This window comes from Myxine glutinosa, chromosome 1, assembly GCF_964187855.1.
Source record: "Myxine glutinosa chromosome 1, kmMyxGlut1.1, whole genome shotgun sequence".
Taxonomy (NCBI): Eukaryota; Metazoa; Chordata; class Myxini; order Myxiniformes; family Myxinidae; genus Myxine; species Myxine glutinosa.
The window spans coordinates 30797904-30811692 of record NC_136261.1 but is presented as its reverse complement, the minus strand read 5'-3'; the positions used below and the strand labels follow the sequence as shown (position 1 = coordinate 30811692).

General features: G+C 48.9%; 1 protein-coding gene across 1 annotated transcript in view; it reads right to left on the bottom strand.

Annotated features, from left to right (window-relative positions):
• The window catches only part of POLR2F (RNA polymerase II, I and III subunit F), a 42243-nt gene that overhangs the window by 3546 nt on the left and 24908 nt on the right, over positions 1 to 13789 (bottom strand). The gene's annotated exons all lie outside the window — the stretch shown is intronic.

Below are 13789 nucleotides of genomic sequence, written 5' to 3'. Positions count from 1 at the left end.
GCAAATGCAAAATGGTCTATTTTTGTGGAAAAAGATTGTGGGACCAGGAATGACCCATTTTGAGTAAAAAAAATTCTCTTTTTACCCCTGTGACCCGAGGTCCCCACCCCATGGGGCATGAACCAAGGAACAAATACAAACATATGTCATATTTCATGCGTCCCCCAATGGTGATTGCATGTCTAAAGTTTCATTTAAAAAGATGCTTGGCATTGCATTTTTTGGTATTTGACCTTTTGATCCCACCCCAGGGCCCCAGGGGGCAGGGCCAAATATACTGCTCTCACACCTTATCGCCATGTGGTGATCCCACCAGGTTTGGTGAATTTTTGCACAACCGTTTAGGAGATAGCGTGACGGACAGGCAGTCAGATGTATGGACAGGAGCTGATTTTTTTTAAAGCATAGGGATAATATTGTTGCGGAGATGTGGTATGGGTTAAAGGGGGTAACACGGTATATATACTGCATTTCATTGTGAAATGTGTAACATAGGAGTACGACATCTGTGCACAAAGATTACGTGTCGAAATATGTCGAGACAGACTTTTAATTGGACCCTTCAATCCACCGTTATCTCTGTTAAACGCTCCTTCAATTCTTCAAAGTCATACTCTGTCTCAAGACTGCTTAAGCAACCCGAAAGGCATGTGAAAATAGTTTGCACGCTGTTATCAATATCGGCAGACGGTTATCAGGATCGGCGGAAGGTTATCTGGATCGACAGACGGTTATCAAGATCGACTGATGGTTACCAAGATCAGCAGACAGAGATAAAGTCCTTAAGATTGACAAACGATAAAAAGTGCTAAAAGACCAAGATAAAAAGCACTTATGAGTGGACAAAATGAAAGAAATAAAGCAGCTCGATGTGAAATGCAGATTAATGTCCGTAGGTAGATATGGACCAAATTACTCCCTTGAGTCCTAAGAGAGGAGTTTTGTTTTCTCCTCCGTGCTGCTGGATGCGTCATGCTTGCGTTGAGGGCTACTAAGATGCACCTCGCTGATGAAGCCTTGTTTCTTGTTCCTTCCTCGGTCGACGTGCAGAACGAGCAGTCACCTCCAGCCAGGACTGGGACGAAACTGCCTCCAGACACTTTGCCCGGATGGGTTTGCCGATCGTCTGTTGCGTATTTCCCCAGTGTGTAATGTTTGTCGAGTGGATGGTTAAGGTGAACAGTTAAGCCGAACAATGGATTATCGTGGGCGAGAGAGAATCAGAACCAGTGGTGTAGTCTACGTGATACGCAGGTATACGCCGTATACCCACTAGGAAAGGTCCAGGATTTCCGTATACCCACTTAAAAATGCGCGAGGATACGTAACAACATAGTTTCGTGACAGAACTTTCACACTTTCATTCATAAAATGCGCTATATAAATAACTTTCATTCATAAAATGCACTATATGAATAAAATTTGATTTGATTTGATAAAATTCACCCCGTCTGTGTTAAGAAGCACTGACTAATGTCATTGGGGCTTCCGTGACCTGTGACCCAGATCTGACGTCACCTACCAAGGAACAACCACACAGTTGCTTAGCGGTCATTCTCGGCGCGAAAATAATGTGAATCAATAAAGGAGAAAACAAACATATTTGGAAAGCTTTGTAGACTACCAGGCTACCCACCCTCCCCTTCTTACCCCACCCCAAGCACACTGCCAGCAAACCAGGTGGAACAGGAGCTGGGCTGCCTGTTAGTGTTCCATCCTTTTTCCAGGGCTTGTGGACTAACACAGTGAACCCAGTATGGATACTTTGATGATGTTAAGTGCCTTTTCAACCTTTATTTGTTAACACATTCACATAACATCTAAGCTAAATAGCTCTTAACTGGCTGAGTCTTGTTGCTAAAAAATTGAAAATAAATTGATGTTGATAACACATAACCAGTCTTTCAGAATGTTCTCAATTACGTGTAGATGCATACTGTATGCATTAGTGAGTGTGGTGGTGCTTATGGGGTGTCGCTTCAGGATGGGTGTCTATGAGGCTGGAAGGGAAAAATCACAGTATACCCACTACAAAAAACTAGACTACACCACTGATCAGAACTGTATGTATAATCTGTATCTCTTTGTTATGGTACAGTACTGTACATCAATTCGGTAATTGCTCTTGATACATGTTCTTCACTCCTCGAATCTCCACTCCACCATTTATTAAATCTGATTACTTCAATTACTTGTGTCGGCTGGTATACAACAACAACAGGCATTTTAAGGCCATTTTCCCTGCTAGAGCAGGGGTTAGCCTTGCGGTCCCCATGACAATCTTCTCCATTTTGCCCTATTTTCTGCATCTCCTCTTGTTAACCCCCTTGCCCGCATTTCTTCTTCCACCATCTTTAGCCAAGTCTTTCTCGGTCTTCCCCGTCCTCTACTTCCTTCTACATTCATTTCCATCACTCTTCTCAACCAGTCACTTTCATCCTTCCTCAACACATGACCAAACCATCTCAACCTGTTTCTCTTCACAGAAGTTTCCCTTCACAGGCTGGTATACAGTTCATTATTTGGCTAATAATCCCAATTGTGGGAAATCGGTGTCATGACCTCAAAGGAGGTTTAATTAAACTACTGGAACACCCCAGGCACTGCTCGGGCTTCCATCCTGTTTTGAAGGGCGATCGAGCATCAGTCAATCAATCAATCAATAATTGGTTTATTACAAAAAGACTTTTGCAGTCATAGGCTGAATTACATTGCAGGGATAAGAACAAAAAAATAACGAGAACGGCACTCAGGAGAGAGCATACCTCCACCTGGTTGGCCACATCACTCAATGGTGAAGAATCACTGAAAAATTCTACTAGCTGGATCCGGATCAGGATCTTCACCGAAATAGAATCGATTCTTTTTGTCACACACACAACCTGTCCAACAAGTTTCGTCCAAATCCGTCCATAGCTTTTTGAGATATCATGCTTTGTATCGTTTTTTGTATGCATGCATGCATGCTTTGTATCCTGAGAACGTCATCTCGGGATATGCTCCGCAGGTTGGTCGGAGCGAGGAATATAAGGACAAGTTCTGGTGTGCGATAGAGAAGGTGATGGAAAACGTGAAAGATGAGGAAGATGTTGTGGTAGGAGGAGACCTAAATGGACATGTGGGAAGGAGTATGGACTTTTTTGAGGGAGTTCATGGGGGTTACGGATATGGTGTGAGGAATGGAGAAGGCGAAAGGATTTTGGAGTTTGCTGATGGAGCTGATTTGTTGATTTGTAATACTCAGTTCCAGAAAGAGGATAATAAGCTAGTTACATACACGTCAGGTGGGTCGACGACAACCGTGGACTACCTGATGGTGCGTAGGCGAGATAGGGGGCACCTCCGGGACACAAAGGTGATCCCGGGGGAGGAGGCTGTTTCACAGCACCACCTGGTTGTCTGCGACATAAGGGTGAAAGGTGCGAGGAGAGCTCGGCGGGTGAAGTACCAACCGAGAATGAAGGTGTGGAGGTTGAAAGAGGTGACAGTAGGGAGGCATTAAAAGAGAGGCTGAGTAGGGCAGAGGATGATGTGGTTGAGCTTGAACGTGGTTGGATGTCAATGAAAGATAGTCTGTTGGGAGCCGTTGGTGAGGTATGTGGATGGACAAAAGGACCACCGAGGCACTCGGAAACATGGTGGTGGGATGAGGAAGTTGGAAAGAGGATTGACGAGAAGAGGAAGAAGTTCAAGGAGTGGCAGAAGGCGAAGGGTACGGGAGCAGAAAAAGCAGAGCATGAAAGTTATAAGGCAGCCAAGAAGGCTGCAAAGAAAGAGGTAGCAAAGGCGCAGGAGGCATGTAGGAAAATGTTCGGAGAAAGCTTGGATTCGGAAGAGGGTCAGAGAGCAGTATTCAGGATTGCAAAGCAGATAGCGAAAGAGAGGTGTGATGTGATGGGGGTGAGTTGCTTGAAGGATGAAGTGGGACAAATCGTTGTGGACCCAGATGGAATTAAAAGAAGATGGAGGAGATATATGGAAATACTGTTGAATGCAGAGAATGAATGGGATGGCAACATAGAGAGTAACCCAGTTTTAGGACCGGCAGAGAAGATAACCGAGAAGGAAGTTGAGGAAGCGATAAAAGCAATGAAGAGTACAAAAGCGGGAGGGCGGACGGGAGTTGTGGGAGATATGTTGAAGGCAGCGGGAAATTGGGGTGTGAAGAGAATGACAGAGATCTGCAATCTGGTGGTGAAAGAAGGCCGCATTCCAGTGGATTAGGAACTGAGTACCCTCGTCACTCCATACAAGGGGAAAGGTGACCCTCTGGAGTGTGGCTCGTATCGAGCGATAAAGTTATTGGAGCATGGAATGAAGGTATTGGAAAGGGTGTTGGAGAGGAGGATAAGGAAGAAAGTGAAGATTGACGAAATGCAGTTTGGATTTATGCCAGGAGGAGGAACGACAGACGCGCTTTTTATTGTGAGGCAGTTGTAGGAGAAGTACATGGAGAAGAGGAAGAAGTTGTTTCTTGGGTTTGTTGATCTGGAGAAAGCATTCGATAGGGTTCCAAGTGAAGTAGTGACATGGGCATTGAGGAAGTTAGGAGTGGAGGAATGGTTGATCAGAGTAATGATGGCAATGTACAAAAGAGTGCGCACAGCTGTACGGACGAAGGACGGGAACAGTGGTGAGTTTGAGGTGATGGTGGGAGTGCATCAGTGGTCGGTACTAAGTCCACTACTATTTGTAGCTGTGATGGAGGTGCTGGCTCGGAATGTAAAGGCGGGTTTACCGTGGGAGTTGTTGTATGCAGATGATCTGGTGTTGATTGCAGAAAGTATGGATGGACTGAAGGAGAAGATGAACAAGTGGAAGGAATGTATGGAGACAAAAGTTCTGAAGGTGAATATAGGAAAGACGAAGGTGATGGCAAGTGGTAAAGCATGTGGTGAGGTGGAAAGAACTGGGAAGTGGCCATGTGCTGTGTGCAGGAAGGGTGGCGGAGTGAACTCCATTCAATGTACAATGTGCGCTGAGTGGGTTCATCAAAAATGTAGTGGTCTGAGAGGGTCATTTACCAGTGTGACAGCTACATTCAAATGTAAGGTGTCGTGTGCACAGAGGGAGCTGCAGATGGAGGAAATGTTGAGTTGGATCTTGGAGACGGCGTGAAGTTGGAAGGTGTGAAAACATTTTGCTACCTCGGAGACATGCTGAATGGAGAAGGTGGATCAGACTCGGCAACGGCTGCAAGAGTGAGATGTGCATGGAAGAAGTTTCGGGAACTGAGTGGCGTGCTGATGAGGAGGGGAGTGTCGTTGAAGCTGAAGGGAAAGGTGTATGCTGCATGTGTGAGAAGTGTTATGATTTATGGGAGCGAGACATGGGTAATGAACGTAATGTGGGTGATATTCTGTGGGCATATTCCAAAGTGGGTCTAACATACTGTTATTAAGTCAGAAACCGGTATTATATTACAACGTTTCAGTTGCCGCAAAAAGTAGAGTTTTCTGTTGAAGGTTTTACACATGGCCTGAACTTGAGTGTCCCATTTCAAGTTTTCTTGCACATGGACACCCAACAGTTTAACACAATCTGTTTGATTAATAGCTGAGTCTGAGCTGAGAATAGTAATACCCATATGAAAACTAGGCACCTCAGCCGGGAGTCTTCAAAAACATGTAATCATGACTTGGCATTTACTAGTATTAAGATTCATATTGTTTTTAAATGACCATTCCTGGAGACAGTCAAGTTGCTGCTGCATATGACTAGTTTGTTCAGTGTCACTAGAAGTTTGACAAAATGTCATGTCATCAACATACTTGTCGTGTGAATCTTCAGGATAACCGGAAACAGTCATTTATCATATTCTTATTAGAGCTACCTATACACAAAGAATTAAGTTAAGCACCCCCCCCCCGTTTTTTTACAACCTCGCACATTACAAGTTTGTTGTCGTCAAAACAGTGTAATATACCCATGATATTGCTATATTTTCTGGAGAAGTGATATTATGGTCACATAAAAACATAACAATCATGCCGTTTTCAATATTTTATTCTGAATAATTTAAGGTGAAATTTTTTGGGAATTTTAGGCATATTTTCACCTCAATTTAAGTATGGAGCTATAGGTCCATCACGGACAGTGTGGATGACGTTTATGTTTTCTAACGTACAGTCATTGTTCTGAGAAGACCTCTAGCGATCTTTGCGTCAATAACGTGTGTAGGACCCACGTGATCGGATCACTGACTCAACCCTACGTCTCATAGACCCTGTAAGCCGTCGTATGCGTTGCTGTGGCAGGTTGTTCCATTCCCGATGTAATGCACGTTCCAATTCATCCAGATTGGCTATTGGAGGGACCATCTTTGCAATTTGTCGTCCCAACATGTCCCAAACGTGCTCGAGGGGGTTCAACCTGCCACAGCAACGCATACGACGGCTTACAGGGTCTATGAGACGTAGGGTTGAGTCAGTGATCCGATCACGTGGGTCCTACACACGTTATTGACGCAAAGATCGCTAGAGGTCTTCTCAGAACAATGACTGTACGTTAGAAAACATAAACGTCATCCACACTGTCCGTGATGGACCTATAGCTCCATACTTAAATTGAGGTGAAAATATGCCTAAAATTCCCAAAAAATTTCACCTTAAATTATTCAGAATAAAATATTGAAAACGGCATGATTGTTATGTTTTTATGTGACCATAATATCACTTCTCCAGAAAATATAGCAATATCATGGGTATATTACACTGTTTTGACGACAACAAACTTGTAATGTGCGAGGTTGTAAAAAAACGGGGGGGGTGCTTAACTTAATTCTTTGTGTATATATGCTGAAAACTGAAGTAAAGATCAATTTGGCTTTACCGGCGGACGGCGTATAGTCTCTTTCGACGATCCATCACTAAATTGGTGATCGTAAGGGTGGAGGATTTGACCTCGAGTCCACCCCTGTTCGACCGTAATATTGATTCATCAGGATTGGGATTGGGAAACTCGTCCAAATCCGACAACCGTAGCAAGAAAACAAAATTGAGAGAAAACAGTTCAGAATAAGTGCTGGCTGAAAGCAAACTTAATTCGGTGAGATACAAGTGCCCACTTCTACTCTTGTGTAAAACCATTTGGGATCCCAGCCGGCCCAAGCGGAGCCAGGTAATGTAATGATATTGTTGCAGTTTTGTGAATAAAGGATGACCCCCCTCGTAGGTAGTCGCACCACAACATGGAGCCTCACTTTAGTTCAGTTATTTCTTCGTAAATGTAAGCGTAGTCTCCTTTCCTGTGTTAGTTTGCGTTGAGCAGGCCAGTGAGTTCGGTGTTCTTTTGGGCTGAAATGCCACATGCTCGGCCTGGAACAAGTCTGGCAAGGCCGAAGGGAGGAGCTGCAGGGAGTGGCCGGTAAGCAGCGAGCAGCCAATCGGAGCTCAAGGGGAGGGGCTCATAACTGCAACGAGAGGAGGGGCTTGGAACATTCGGGTAAGACTCTGGGGCGGGGCCATAAAACCCTGCCCTGGGCCCCCCGCCTCAGTCGGAGAGGGAGTGCCCCAGCGAACGAGACAGAGCTTGAGAGTTGGTTCGTGCCCGAGTTCGTGGTTTGAGAGCGTGGTGATTGAGCAGTGAGAAAGAGACATTGTCGCAGCACGATTGAAGTGCCTTGCTTGTTATAAGCCTCCCCTCTGTACACAAACTCTCCCCGTGCCCTGCGCTCTGCTGCTGCTGTGATTAACACGTTCGTGAGGACGATCCATTCTGGGCCACCGACGCACGGTCTCCCTGCCTGCGCTCCCAGCATACGTGCCGTGAACATCGGAGGGCCATGCCCGGCGAGCTGTCCCGGAGCGACCGGCGTCAAGGCGCGTTTCGAGCGCGAACTGTCCTTCCTCCTTTTCCCTGCATGAGTGAGTGGGCCCATGTCTGGGGGATAAGTTAAGACTGCTTAAGCCTGCTCTGTGTCTCTTCGCCCTGTATAACTGTAAATAAACCTGTTCTTCCTTCTATTTGATCGTCCCCGTCAGTTCCATCTATTGGCCTAGCATCGCACGAATAAAACCGTGCAAATCGGGTTCAATAAAAGTAACGGCACGAGTCACGTGATACGCAAACCGCTCGCGTATTCGATTAGCGTGGCTGGTGCGAGGTCCAGTCCCCGTTTTCGTGGCAACCGAAGGTACGTGTGGAATCGACCCGATAACCTTTCCCACGCTCGCTACGGGAGTGGCGACTCGGCCTCGTGGACACGAAGACCCGAGGGGGAAAAGGGGTTTAACCCCCCCTCTGTACGTCGACGGGCTTCGAGAGATATGCAACAAATTGGTGTCCGGGAGTGGGATAATTGGACCTAGAGTGCGCTTCACGCACTCAAAAATTACGGGTGGACGAAATTAAGTTTTTAAAAACCAAATTAAATTCGTACGATGGCTGGCCAAGGCGGTCAAATGCCGGTGGGAGTAGTAGAAGAGTAATTAATGGCCCAGGACCAGCAGGAAGGGTTGGGCAGAAGAGGAGGAAATTGATGAGGGTGCGGCAGCTGGCGAGGAAAATGGCGGCGCCTCGCACGTGGCGGCGGAAGCCGAGCCCGCGGTGCCAGCGGGTTTGGACATGCCGCTACTCATGGCGCAAATGATGGCATACATGGACAAAATGGGTGGTCAAATGGCTAATCAAATGAAAGAAATGGGGGGCAAAATGGACACCCAAAGGGATAGCATGAAAGAACTGAAAGATGGGTTAACTGGGTTGGAAAACAAAATGGATGCCCAGGGGGGTAAATCCACCCGGAAAATGAAAGAAATGAAGGAGGGGTTGGAAAACAAGATGGGTGGTCAAATGGAAAAATTGAGGGAGGAGTCCAGGTGTGACATGGAAAAGATGAGGGCAGAGTCGAAAAAGGACATGAAAAAGGCAGGGGAGGATATTGGGCGCAAGTTGAGCGGGAAGGTCGCGGTGGTATGCGACGAGGTGGAGCGATACGGGGAACGCATGGGGAGCGAGCTGGAGCAGAAGACAGCCAAATTGACCGGGGCTATGGGAGTAGCGACACGGGGTGTAGAGGAGCCGGCGATCGTCACATTGGAAAACCAAATTTTGGGGGCGCCGGCGAAGGCTGAGTTGGAAAAGGAAATTCTAGGGGAGCCGACGATTGTCGTATTAGAAAAAGAAGAAATAATTGGGGCTAAAGAGACAGAGGAGAAAGAGAGTAAATCACGGGAGGAGGTGATGGAATCCGCGCAAAGTTCGTGTTTGCACCGTAATGCCGGGCTTGCTAACGAAATAAAAAGTTTGCAGGTGCTGGCGGAGGAGGGCCCCGCGATGAGTAATAATGGCGCGAATGTGTTTGGCGCGCTTGGGAGGCGAGACCCGGGCGTTCGCGATGGGCCCATTGTGCGGTTTATGAGTGAGGGTGGCACGGAGTATGAGAGAGAGTGTGTACCCGAGTGTGTGAGAGACGAGAGTGCACCAGAGTGTGCGATGGGCGAGTGTGTAGGGGAAAAGTGTGCACCGGAGTGTGCAGAAAAAGAGTGTGCACCGGAGTGTGCGATGATTGAGTGTGCAAAAGAGGAGTGTGCACCGGAGTGTGCGATGGCCGAGTGTGCACCGGAGTGTGCAAGAGAGGAATGCACACCGGAGTGTGTGCGGGAAGAGTGTGCACCGGCGTGTGCGATAACTGTGTGTGTTGGTAAAGAGTGCACAACGGAGTGTGTGAAGGGCGCGTGTGCGCCTGGTTGTGCGGTAAAGGAGTGTGTGAAGGACGCGTGTGCACCTGGGTGTGCGAGTGTGGAGTGGGTCGCGAGGTGTGAGGACGCGGCTCAAGCATCGACGCAGACCGGGGTAGCGCGTAGCGGGACGGGTAGCGTATGTGAGCCCCCGGTGAGTTGTGTGCTGCAGGGACCGGAGGGGATCGGTGCTGCGTCGGTCTCACGAGGACCGGCGTGCACGATTCATGCCTCGGGCCCCCGCACTGTATGGTTGGTGTCGTATGGCGGCAAAGCCGATCGGCCGGGTTCAAGGGGAGGTAGGAGTTTTCGGGGCCACGCACCATGTCGGGTGCAGTGCTCCGACCGTGGCCGGCTGGGTCATCGCGCGTGGGACCGCGAGGCCCCATCAATCCCTCCCCCCTTGGATCGAAAATGCCGGACAGACACCCCATACAGGCGACCAACCACCCGCATGGATCGCTCGGCCCTTGGAGGCCGAGCCGTGACAATGTACCTCCATGAATGGGGGCTCGTAGTCTAGAGGACTGGAAGTAATGTACCCCACGTGGGGGGATGGTAGTGTCACCATTCCTCACACAGGGGGGGGGGGGGGGGGCATGAACACTAGTTTAGGGGGATGGCAGTTTTAGGCCCATGGAGGGGCCAGCAATGGTTGCATCCATGGGGCACCGAAGCTAGCCGAGGGAGGGTTAGGATAATTGATAGGGATTTAGAAGACAGTAGAGACAGAGATTTAAGTAGTGACATCTGAACTATGGAGGGGACGTAGAGAGTTTAGGTGGTCGTTAAAGAAAAAGAGTGTGCTTAGTTTAAAGGGACGACGAGGGAAGCACGAGTTTTAGGGGGAATTAGGTAGATAGATGATGCTGTGTGTGAGGAATTGTGTTGAGAATAATCGGAGTTGTGTAGTAGTGTGGATGGAATTGTGTAATGGTGTGTGAAAGTAGTGGTGTGGAAGTAAAAGGTGTGGAATGCATGGTGCGAAGGACTGAATGGGGGGGAGAGTGGAACCCATGCACGAAGGCCCGGGGGGGGGGTAGTGTAAAGCCAGGTCGAGGGCATAGGCAAATTGAATGGATATTGACACCTGTGGTGTGGGTAGTAGCAAGAAGTGCTTTGTCGGGTGCATGAGACTGTGGAATGGCTGGGCGTGTGGCTTAATTGGTGTGTGTAGTTATTGAGGCACTCCGCCACTGGTAGTTTGTCGGCCAGGTGAGGCCGCAGGTAGGCTCTGGGAGCCTGTTAGTTGTAGTTGTGAGTGGGGCCCGAGGATCCCAGGAGAGGACCCTGGTTGCCCGATGCCAAGGTGGGCATAGAGGGGATAAGCAGCCAGAGGAGGGCCTTCCCCAGTTAGGTAGTCGTCAGGAGCAGGCAAGCTCGGGAGGTGGCTTCAGTGGCGGAGGTGCGCAGGTAAGTAGACCTGCTGGTAGGGCCACACAACCCAGCCCCGAAATTGTGCGAGGGCATAGCGAGAAAATTTGTGGGAGTGAGACCCAAATTCAGAGGGCACCACAATGTGGGCAATGGGAATTCGGGTTCTTAGAACCACATAGTTTAAGGAGGCCGATTGGCAGGGTACGACCCCGGGTAGTTTAAATGAGTTAATGTTATTAGAGTAGTTCGGATGAGAGATCCCTTCGCACCATACACAGCCAGTCACCAAGGAAGACGAGGTCCACACCGAGGCTCTGTGGACTGTTTGGGAAGTGAGACGCATCATGACGTAAAGGTGGGTTTTCACGGGACACGCAAACGGTTCGCGAAGGATGCGAATGTCGAAAAAATGGCAAAGTCCAACATTCGTATTTTAGGCTCCAAAAGTTCGCCAAACATGCGCGGGGGTTCGGAAGCGTCGTCAATTGTTCGCAGGAGTCGTTTTTTGTTCGGCGGGTTGTTCGGCGGCCTCTCCATTCAAAAATGTTTGAAATACCCGCCGAACAAAAAACGACTCCTACGAACAATTGACGACGCTTCCGAACCCCCGCGCATGTTTGGTGAACTTTTGGAGCCTAAAATACGAATGTTGGACTTTGCCATTTTTTCGACATTCGCATCCTTCGCGAACCATTTGCGTGTCCCGTGAAAACCCACCTTAAGTGAGACATTGTTGTGTTCCATCCCTTCCTTCTTGGGAGGGATTCGGGGACGTATTTGGCATATAGGGGGATATGGGAGACAAGACGTAGAGACGGATTGTAAATACAAGGGGGGCTAGGGTAGTGTAGCCAACGGTGGGGGGTACGGACGGCTCGGGACGAGTTTGCTCTGCTCGCTCCACCGTGTCCATCGCACCACACCAGGCATGGTGGTGCCTGGTCACCTTGTTTTTCGTGTGCCACTGTGTCCTTTCTGTTTTGCTTGTTGTGCCTCGTCTTCCCTCCCCGCCCCAGGACCATTTTGGAGGCCGACCTGGGCAGCATCCATTCTGCACCCATGTTGCACCTGTGCAGCCTAACTGTGCAGCACTTTGCTGCCAACCACTTTTGCTGCACCCTTGCTACACCTGTGCAGCCAAACTATGCAGTACCTTGCTGCCAGTCCCCATGCTGCACCTTTGCTACATATGTGCACTGTGCAGCTCACCTGTGCAGCACGTTGCTGCCAAACCCACCTTGCTGCACCCTTGTCACGCTTATGGACCACAAGCCTTGTGGCCTCGCACCTCTGCTGTGCAGCATCTTGCTGCAAAATCGTCTTGCACCTTCGGACCACTTGTTGAGTGGCACTGATGCCACGCAGTTGGACCACGTGGGAGTGGCCCTGCTTGGCAATGAAAAATAAAAGCAATTGTGTGCAATTGTGTATTGTGTGCCAGGTATGAAGAAGATATGGAAGATTAGATGGCCCTGATGCTTCAAATGGCCTGTATGCCGGTCAGGGCCAGCCAGTTTTGTTAGCCGCACACAGAAGACGCAAGATGCAAGGTGCAAGCAGCAAGTGCCATTTGAGTGTGTTTTTCTCCCCTCCAATTCTTTCTTCCTAAAGTACAGGTCCTGGGTCATAGAATTGTAAATAAAGTTTAAGTTCCGTGCATTGTACATATAAGAATGTTGCCCACCGGCTATGTGTTTAGTTTGAAAATTCCGGAAATACTCGGGTAGTTGTGGGTGTGAATCTGTTAGAGTAGCTGCTCAACGCAATAGGGGGGACATATTTAGTGTTAAAAATGTCGCACACATGGGTCAGAATAAATGCTAGAGGGATTACACCTATGTGTCACATTTAAAAGTAAGGTTAAATTTGCATGCCAGGCTCTACCGGTCATTCCATTGTTGGGGTCGACTCGGGCCGAGTCTGGTGAGAGAGAGGTGTAGTGTTGCGGTTTTGTGAATAAAGGATGACCCCCCTCGTAGGTAGTCGCACCACAACATGTAGCCTCGCTTTAGTTCAGTTATTTCTTCGTAAATGTAAGCGTAGTCTCCTTTCCTGTGTTAGTTTGCGTTGAGCAGGCCAGTGAGTTAGGTGTTCTTTTGGGCTGGAATGCCACGTGCTCGGCCTGGAACAAGTCTGGCAAGGCCGAAGGGAGGAGCTGCAGGGAGTGGCTGGTAAGCAGCGAGCAGCCAATCGGAGCTCAAGGGGAGTGGCTCATAACTGCAACGAGAGGAGGGGCTTGGAACATTCGGGTAAGATTCTGGGGTGGGGCCATAAAACCCTGCCCCGGGCCCCTCGCCTCAGTCGGAGAGGGAGTGCCCCAGCGAACGAGACAGAGCTTGAGAGTTGGTTCGTGCCCGAGTTCGTGGTTTGAGAGCATGGTGATTGAGCAGAGAGAAAGAGACATTGTCACAGCACGAATGAAGTGCCTTGCTTGTTATAAGCCTCCCCTCTGTACACAAACTCTCCCCGTGCCCTGCGCTCTGCTGCTGCTGTGAATAACGCGCTCGTGAGGACGATCCATTCCGGGCCACCGACGCACGGTCTCCCTGCCTGCGCTCCCAGCATACGTGCCATGAACATCGGTGGGCCACGCCCAGCGAGCTGTCCCGGAGCGACCGGCGTCAAGGCGCGTTTGGGCGACAAGTTACGACTGCTTAAGTCTGCTCTGTGTCTCTTTGCCCTGTATAACTGTACATAAACCTGTTCTTCCTTCTATTTGATCGTCCCCGTCA